The following is a 9,189-nucleotide window of genomic DNA, read 5'->3' on the forward strand; positions in this document are numbered from 1 at the left end:
CATGCAAATCTCTCATGAATATTCATTGTGGATATCCTGAAAACCTGACTGGCTGGGATGCCTCCATCACTGGGATTATAAAATGGAGGAAAAAGAGCCTCACAGAGCTCCTGGACAATATAGCTGTCTATTGGAGCTAAAACGGATCTTAAATTGATCCTCTGTTCATCATTGGCTCTGAAAAAACCTCCAAATTAGTACTACCACAATAGTGACAAATATAATGGTTCCATTCAATTGTTGCCCCACAAAATATTGGAACTAAGTGTAAAATAAACACTTATCTATAACTCTAGAAGACTTCAAACACTCTTCTTAAGGCGCTCCAAGCCAACGTGGCCAGCGTTTCGTAAAAAACTGCTTCAGGGCTTAGGTAGCGGTTTTCATAAAATTAGCGCTACCTAAGCCCTGAAGCAGTTTTTTACGAAACGCTGGCCACGTTGGCTTGGAGCGCCTTAAGAAGAGTGTTTGAAGTCTTCTAGAGTTATAGATAAGTGTTTATTTTACACTTAGTTCCAATATTTTGTGGGGCAACAATTGAATGGAACCATTATATTTGTCACTATTGTGGTAGTACTAATTTGGAGGTTTTTTCAGAGCCAATGATGAACAGAGGATCAATTTAAGATCCGTTTTAGCTCCAATAGACAGCTATATTGTCCAGGAGCTCTGTGAGGCTCTTTTTCCTCCATTTTATAATCCCAGTATGACATACTGATTTTTCTGTATCATTCTAGTGCAAGGAAAGTGTAGTATTTTGATATATTTTTTGAGTCTTACTTTTCCATACCTTGTATACTGTTTTTTAATGCCTCCATCACTGCCATAGACTCTTCTGTGACTTTCCTGTGAAGTCTTTGTCTTACTGTATATATATATATATATATATATACACACACACACACACACACACAATCCAAAACAACCGTTGTTCATTTACTATTAAATCTTTATTCAAATATTGCACTTAAACATTTCACTTCATTATCCATTTACTTATCATAAAATCCACATTACAAACCAAACACTCTTCACCATATTGTGAGTTTATCTTGTTGGGCAGACTGGATGAACCGTGCAGGTCTTTTTCTGCCGTCATCTACTATGTTTGTGTAGCTCAGTTCAATCCTGCTCTGGTCCCCTCACAATTATAATGAATTCAGCCTTAATAGGAAGCAGTTGCCCATCCCTAAAACAATAGGATTAGAGACCCTTTGGGCCTGTTCACGCAGGCACGCAAAAAATGAGCACGCAGTAACTGTGTAGACGCTCATAGGAATATTATGAGCATGTGCATGGTTAGCGCGTGCTAAAGACGCCAGCGTGCCTTTGTAAACAGGGCCCTTTGTTTGTAGGTGGATAGGAAGGTAAGTATAGATTTTTTTTTGTTAGGTGGAAAAGCTTTACTAGACTAAAAGTCAAGTAAAAACACTTGACTTTACCAAACAGAATTCCACCAATTGAAATATTTACAGTTTTGTGGAATTTTTCAGTCGTTTTAAATACTCCTCACTGTTTAATGGCTGTAAGTTCCTGGAATTGTTGGGAGAAGGGATATCCTGCTGCTCTTATTTGTAGGCCGAGCCTTAAAACAATTTCCATCAATGTTCTGTAGGCGTGGTACAGCCCTTTCTTTGAATTTTATCTTTGTTACAGTACAGGAGCTTGAAAAGGAAAGTAGCGGAAGCTGAACTGGTCAGAAATTGCATCTGACTGTTAACAGGTCTCAGGCTCCTTTATTCAGTTTTTGAAGTGTCCAGGACAATAGTATCTGTGTGGTGTCCTGTTATCTACTTCGTGAGCTTGTTATCGACAAGTCAATGACCCAGACATTTCCCATACATTACACAAACATCCAGTGGCGTACCAAGGGGGGGGGGGGGGCGGTCCGCCCCGGGTGCACGCCGCGGGGGGGGTGCTGCGGCGCGCGGCTGTTGTCCTGTCGCAGTCCGAGTTCGCAATTCGCATGTGTTCACGGCTCCCTCTGAGTCTGCCCCGGAACAGGTTACTTCCTGTTCCGGGGCAAACTCAGAGGGAGCAGTGAACACATGCGAATTGCGAACTGGGAGACAGGGCAACAGGCGCGCGCCGCGGCACCCCCCCCAGCGGCGTGCACCCTGGGGGGTGTCATTTCGTAGGGGGGGGGAAGAGGTGTCATTTCGCCGGGGGGGGGAGGGGGTCGTGCTGCACCCGGGGGGGGGGGGGGGGGGCGCATCAGCGTTCCACCCTAGGTGTCAGCTAGGGTCGGAACGCCACTGCAAATACCTTGGAGTGAGTCCAACTCAACTGGTAAACTCATACCCAGTATACCTGAATGTAACTCACCTTAAGCTACTACTGAAAAAGGTGTGAGCTAAATCCAAATAAAAAAATATTTGCACCCTAATGTAGCAGGACACCAAATGGTGATGAAGAGGATCGGGATTTGGGTGTGATTCTATGTGATGATCTTAAGGTCGCCAAGCAGTTAGAAAAGGTGATGGTGAAACCTTGAAGGATGCTTGGGTGCATAGGAAGAGGAGCGACCATTAGGAAAAAATAGGTGATGATGTCTTTTTATAAGTCTCTGGTGAGACCTTATTTGGAATATTGTGTACAGTTCTGGAAACCGCACCTTCAAAAAGACATAAACAAGATGGAGTTGGTCCAGAGGATGGCTATTAAAATGGTCAATGGTCTTCGTCTTAAAGTGTAAGGGGACAGATTTAAAGATCTCAATATGTATACTTTGGAAGAGAGGCGATTTTACGTTTTCTGTTACAGTCTTTAACTGCCCTCATTTTTCTCTGTTTCTATACAGAGCAACATTGTGGAAACCCAGCTCCTGAACTGACCCACCTAGTCCACCTAGTGGACAGGCAGGGCACTGCATCTGCAGGATGAGCCCCCCCCCCCCAAAAAAAGTAACCCCCTAAAGTTTTTTGCTGTTTTCTCAGCAACCACTTGGAATTTCAATGTGAAATTTTACAGCTTTATTTGGAGTTACTGTCTACATTTATGTGCTGGATGGAATGAGATTATCTTTAAACATGGTGAAGTTACAGACTTTTTAGCATGATCACCCAGGGGTCCTTTTACTAAGCTTCGTAAGCGTCTACACGCGCCCAACGTACGCCAAAATGGAGTTACCCTGACTACCGCGTGGCTATTGTGATACGCGCATCTGGAAAATATTTTTTATTTTTGGGTGCGCATAACGGACGCGCGCCAAGTGGCATTTGGCTCACGTAGGTCATTACCGCCCGGTTACCGCATGAGACTTTATTGCTAGGTCAATGGCTGATGGTTAGGTCTCAGACCCAAAATGGACGCGCAATGATTTTCATTTTGCCGCACGTCCATTTTCGGTAAAAAATTTAAAAGGGCCTTTTGTACAGGCGAGCTAAAAAAATGGGTCAGCGTGCATCCAAAACCTGTGCCTACACTACCAAAAATGGATCCTCGGGAGCTTAGCCGAGATTGGGTAGCAGAGCCGGTAGTGGGAGGTGGAGCTGGTGGTTGGGAGGCGGGGATAGTGCTGGGCAGACTTATACGGTCTGTGTCAGAGCCAGTAGTGGGAGGCGGGGCTGGTGGTTGGGAGGCGGGGATAATGCTGGGCAGACTTATACAGTCTGTGCCAGAGCCGGTGGTGGGAGGCGGGACTGGTGGTTGGGAGGTGGGAATAGTGCTGGGCAGACTTATACAGTCTGTGCCAGAGCCGGTGGTGGGAGGCGGGACTGGTGGTTGGGAGGTGGGAATAGTGCTGGGCAGACTTATACGGTCTGTGCCAGAGCCGGTAGTGGGAGGCGGGGCTGGTGGTTGGGAGGCGGGGATAGTGCTGGGCAGACTTATACGGTCTGTGTCAGAGCCAGTAGTGGGAGGCGGGGCTGGTGGTTGGGAGGTGGGGATAGTGCTGGGCAGACTTATACAGTCTATGCCAGAGCCGGTGGTTGGGAGGCGGGGCTAGTGCTGGGCAGACTTATACGGTCTGTGCCCTGAAGAGCACAGGTACAAATCAAGGTAGGGTATACACAAAAAGTAGCACATATGTGTTATCTTGTTGGGCAGACTGGATGGACTGTGCAGGTCTTTTTCTGCCGTCATCTACTATGTTGCTACTATGTAATGTAACACCTAACACTGTAGACTGGCTAACAATTACACCCTGTTGTATCGGTGTGAGTACTTATGCTGCGTTGGGAATCGTAAAAAATGACTTCCATTGGTTGCAGCATTCCCTCAGCCCACCTTCTGGCTTGTCCTTCAGGGACAGGCTGAATCAGTTCTATTTTATAAATTTTACTACTACTTGACATTTCTAAAGTGCTACTAGGGTTACGCAGCGCTGTACAATTTAACATAGAAGGACAGTCCCTGCTCAAAGGAGCTTACAATCTAAAGGACAAATGTACAGTCAGTCAAGAACGGGCAGTGGTTCTGTTGCTACTATTTGAGATTCTCCATGGAATGTTGCTACTATTTGAGGTTCTGTTGCTACTATTTGGGATTCTACATGGAATGTTGCTACTATTTGAGGTTCTGTTGCTACTATTTGGGATTCTCCATGGAATGTTGCTACTATTGGAGGTTCTGTTGCTACTATTTGGGATTCTACATGGAATATTGCTACTATTGGAGGTTCTGTTGCTACTGTTTGGGATTCTACATGGAATGTTGCTACCATTTACTACTAGTATTTAACATTTCTAGAGCGCTACTATGCTTACGCAGCGCTGTACAATTTAACATAGAAGGACAGTCCCTGCTCAAAGGAGCTTACAATCTAAAGGACAAATGTACAGTCAGTCAAGAACGGGCAGTGGTTCTGTTGCTACTATTTGAGATTCTCCAAGGAATGTTGCTACTATTTGAGGTTCTGTTGCTACTGTTTGGGATTCTACATGGAATGTTGCTACCATTTACTACTAGTATTTAACATTTCTAGAGCGCTACTATGGTTACGCAGCGCTGTACAATTTAACATAGAAGGACAGTCCCTGCTCAAAGGAGCTTACAATCTAAAGGACAAATGTACAGTCAGTCAAGAACGGGCAGTGGTTCTGTTGCTACTATTTGAGATTCTCCATGGAATGTTGCTAATATTTGAGGTTCTGTTGCTACTGTTTGGGATTCTACATGGAATGTTGCTACCATTTACTACTACTATTTAACATTTCTAGAGTGCTACTATGGTTACGCAGCGCTGTACAATTTAACATAGAAGGACAGTCCCTGCTCAAAGGAGCTTACAATCTAAAGGACAAATGTACAGTCCAAACTGCCCCAATTTGACTGCCCCTATCGGACCGACCGTTCACTTGTCTATTAGATTGTAAGCTCTTTGAGCAGGGACTGTCTCTCTTTGTTAAATTGTACAGCGCTGCGTAACCCTAGTAGCGCTCTACAAATGTTAAGTAGTAGTAGTAGTAGTACAGTCAGTCAAGAACGGGCAGTGGTTCTGTTGCTACTATTTGAGATTCTCCATGGAATGTTGCTACTATTGGAGGTTCTGTTGCTACTATTTGGGATTCTACATGGAATGTTGCTACTATTGGAGGTTCTGTTGCTACTGTTTGGGATTCTACATGGAATGTTGCTACCATTTACTACTAGTATTTAACATTTCTAGAGCGCTACTATGGTTACGCAGCGCTGTACAATTTAACATAGAAGGACAGTCCCTGCTCAAAGGAGCTTACAATCTAAAGGACAAATGTACAGTCAGTCAAATAGGGGCAGTCTAGATTTCCTGAAAGGTATAAAGGTTAGGTGCCGAATTAGGTGCTTATTTTATAAATTTTAACTGTGTTGGCTGCACAGATGTGTGATTCAGGCTTGTACAAAGGAAACAAAATCACACTTCCTTCATCACAATGAAGCAAAGTTTCCCCCCCCCCTCCCTTTAAGTAAAGGCTAAATTAGTTTTTCTCTGATAACGTAATGCCATCTGCTACTACTTGTAAGAAAGCACATTGACAAGTAGGAATCAAATCTATACAAAGTGCCAGTAAAAGTCAATTTATTGGACAGGTATTTTTGCATCCAGACATACAGCCCGATACAGTATCTCACAGACTTCACTCTTTCTTGCCGCCTTGGGTATGGCGTATATACAGAACAATGTCAGCTGAAAGAGCTTTTGGAGTACAAATGTACAATTCAGAGCAATTCATGTCTACAAGCAATCTGTACAACTATAGCATCCAGCTATTCTAGGGGGGGGGGGGGGGGGGTCTTTGAACTTGACTTTTTGAGGCACAGTACTGTAGTGGTTAGAAACTGGAATATAAACAGTCAGGGCCGGTCTTAACAAGTGCGGGGCCCTATGCAGACCAATTTGGTGGGGCCCCATCCTAGCCCCGCCCCTACCCTAGCTCCACCCCATTGATAAGATTATTCCATTTTTAGAACATTTTTTTATTTACGAAATTTCAAATAAAGACAAATGAAGCTAAACTTGTACAAAAAAAACCTGATTGAAATAATAAGCACAATGCTATCATGAAACCTCCCCTCCCCAGAAATTATTCAGTTCAAGTCCACTACAATTAGTAGCGGGCCCAAGCCGGGGGTGGATGCTGCGCCGGTGGTGGCGTGAACGGAGTGGCCGAGCCGCGGGAATGGGGATCATCTCAGGCGACTAAGGCGAGCAGCGGCGGAGGTCGGAGCGGAGGCACGAGTGAGGCAGAGTTGAGGCGCTGCGCGGGGCCCCCTTAGGCGTGCCGTGCGGGGCCCCCTTAGGCGCGGGGCCCTATGCGGTTGCCTTGGTCGCCTCTGCCTAAGACCGGCCCTGTAAACAGTGAAAGAAGGATGACTAGGAAAGAAAGGGACCCCTTTTTCTAGCTGCTCAAAGAAGAAACTATTTCTATACATCTTACAGAAAAAGAGGTTGTGCCAATGTACAGTCTGGAGATTTTAAAACTCATATTTTAGTCCAGAAATGAGAAGGAACACATACACCTTTGAAAGTACCCATCAGGTTTCAACACCTCAGGAAAACAAGATTATAATAATATTTTTCTGCAAAAAGAAAAGAGGCATGACCAGAACTGGTATGACCAGAAGCCAGCCCAGTAGTTCGACGGCTTATTTTTCCAATTGTTCAGCCACCAAGAACAAGGACATGAAAGACTTGGGTGCCACAGACAAAGGTTTGCTGCTATTTGTGAAAGAGATGGATGGGCAAGATAGATGTGACCCCACTGAGATCGTGGTCTTCACTGGTCTACCTTCCAACCAACTGCAATTGAACCTATTACAAATCTGCATAACAACTGGTCTTCACAAGTAACCTTCCTACTCCCAAAACATAGCTGAGGTTTGTGACTGTTGTCACGTCGCGTTCGCCGTAAGGAGAGGATGAATGTACTCTTAAAGGTCTCATCAAAGCAAATATTTTACCTAAAGGTGAGGAGAGATCTCTGGTGCCAGAATCTTACTATCCAAAAACCCAAAATTTTGAGTAAAAAATTAAGGGGCCCTTTTACTAAGCCACGTAAGCATCTATGTGCGCCCAACGTGCGCCAAAATGGAGTTAACGCCCTGCTGCCACGTGGTTCTTGTGGTAATTTCAATTTTGGCATGCGTTCAATACGCGCGTCTGAGAAATATATTTTATTTTTGGACGTGTGTATCGGACATGTGTCAAGTGGCATTCTACACGCATAGGTCATTCCCACACGGTTACTGCATGAGACTTTACCACTAGGTCAATGGCTGGAGTAAGTTCTCAGACCCAAAATGGACGTGCGCCAATTTTGATTTTGCCGCACGTCCATTTTCGGCAAACATTTTTAAAAAGGCCTTTTTTTTTTACAGGTGCGCTGAAAAACGGACCTGCGCGCGCCCACACTACCGCAGACCATTTTTCAGCGCACCTTAGTAAAAAGGACCCCCTAAGAATACCGCCAGTCTCAAAGTCCTTTCCTCACAAACTGGGCTTCTCAAACTCCAGGGCTACCAAAAATATTCCTACCAGAGCTGATGAAGCAGCCACTTTCAGTGATCTGGGGCCAAGGACTGCATCATCAGGCTGGGGAATACAGACATTGCGTTGGGTCATTCCATGTCAAGTGGTCTGGTGGTCCCTGCGCGACCATCACGGATTTCGATGAAATTTTCTGTGAACATTCATACATGTCCCCAATGAACATTGGTAAAGTTTTACGTTCGCCGATGCAATACTTGCTGAGATATAGTAATCTGTTTGACCCCATACTGCAGCCTTCGCGCAGGGGTCACCAGACCACTTGACATGGAATGACCCGTAAGTGTCTACGCATGCCCAATGTGCGCCAAAATGGAGTTACCGCCCGACTACTGCGTGGCTCTTGCGGTAATGTCATTTTTGGCACGTGTCCGATATGCGCGTCTGAAAAATATGTTTATTTTCCAGCGAGCGTAACGGACGCACGCCAAGTGGCATTTGATGCGCATAGGCCATTACTGCCTAGATTCTTTACCGCTAAGTCAATGGCTGGTGGTTAGGTCTCAGACCCAAAATGGACGCGTGGCAATTTTGATTTTGCTACACGTCCATTTTTTCTGCAAAAAAAAGGCATTTTTTACAGGCGCGCTAAAAACAATGGATCGGCGCACGCCCCGAACCTGCGCCTACTCTACCGCAAGCCATTTTCCAGCGCGCCTTTGTAAAAGGACCCCCTAAGATTTCCTACAGTGATAGTTAAACCAGTGAGAATGATTTTCAGGTTAACCATGACAACTTTCCAAAACTGTTAATCAATGTTAAGAGTTTCAGGTAAGGAAGCGGAGGAACTGGATAAATTCTGTACTGGTTTAAAAAGCCCCTGGACCATGGATGCAGATCAGATCTAGGTCACTGGAGCTGACCCTAATTTTAGTCAACATTCACCAAATGGGGATATTGTCTCGGTGAGATAAAGCAGGGAAAAGGCTATTTAGGATTTTGCTTTTTTGCCTCTGCCCATTCACACCACAATATAACAGGTATTCATGGGTCCTTTTACTAAGGTGCGCTGAAAAATGGCCTGCGGTAGTGTAGACGTGTGTTTTGGGCGCACGCAGAATTATTTTTTAGCACACCTACAAAAATTGCCTTTTTTTTTTTTTGGCTGAAAATGGACATGCAGCAAAATGAAAATTGCCGCGCGTCCATTTTGGGTCTGAGACCTTACTGCAAGCCAATGACCTATTGGTAAGGTCTCACGCGGTAACCGGGTGGAAATGGTC

This window comes from Microcaecilia unicolor, chromosome 10 (assembly GCF_901765095.1).
Source record: "Microcaecilia unicolor chromosome 10, aMicUni1.1, whole genome shotgun sequence".
NCBI lineage: Eukaryota > Metazoa > Chordata > Amphibia > Gymnophiona > Siphonopidae > Microcaecilia > Microcaecilia unicolor.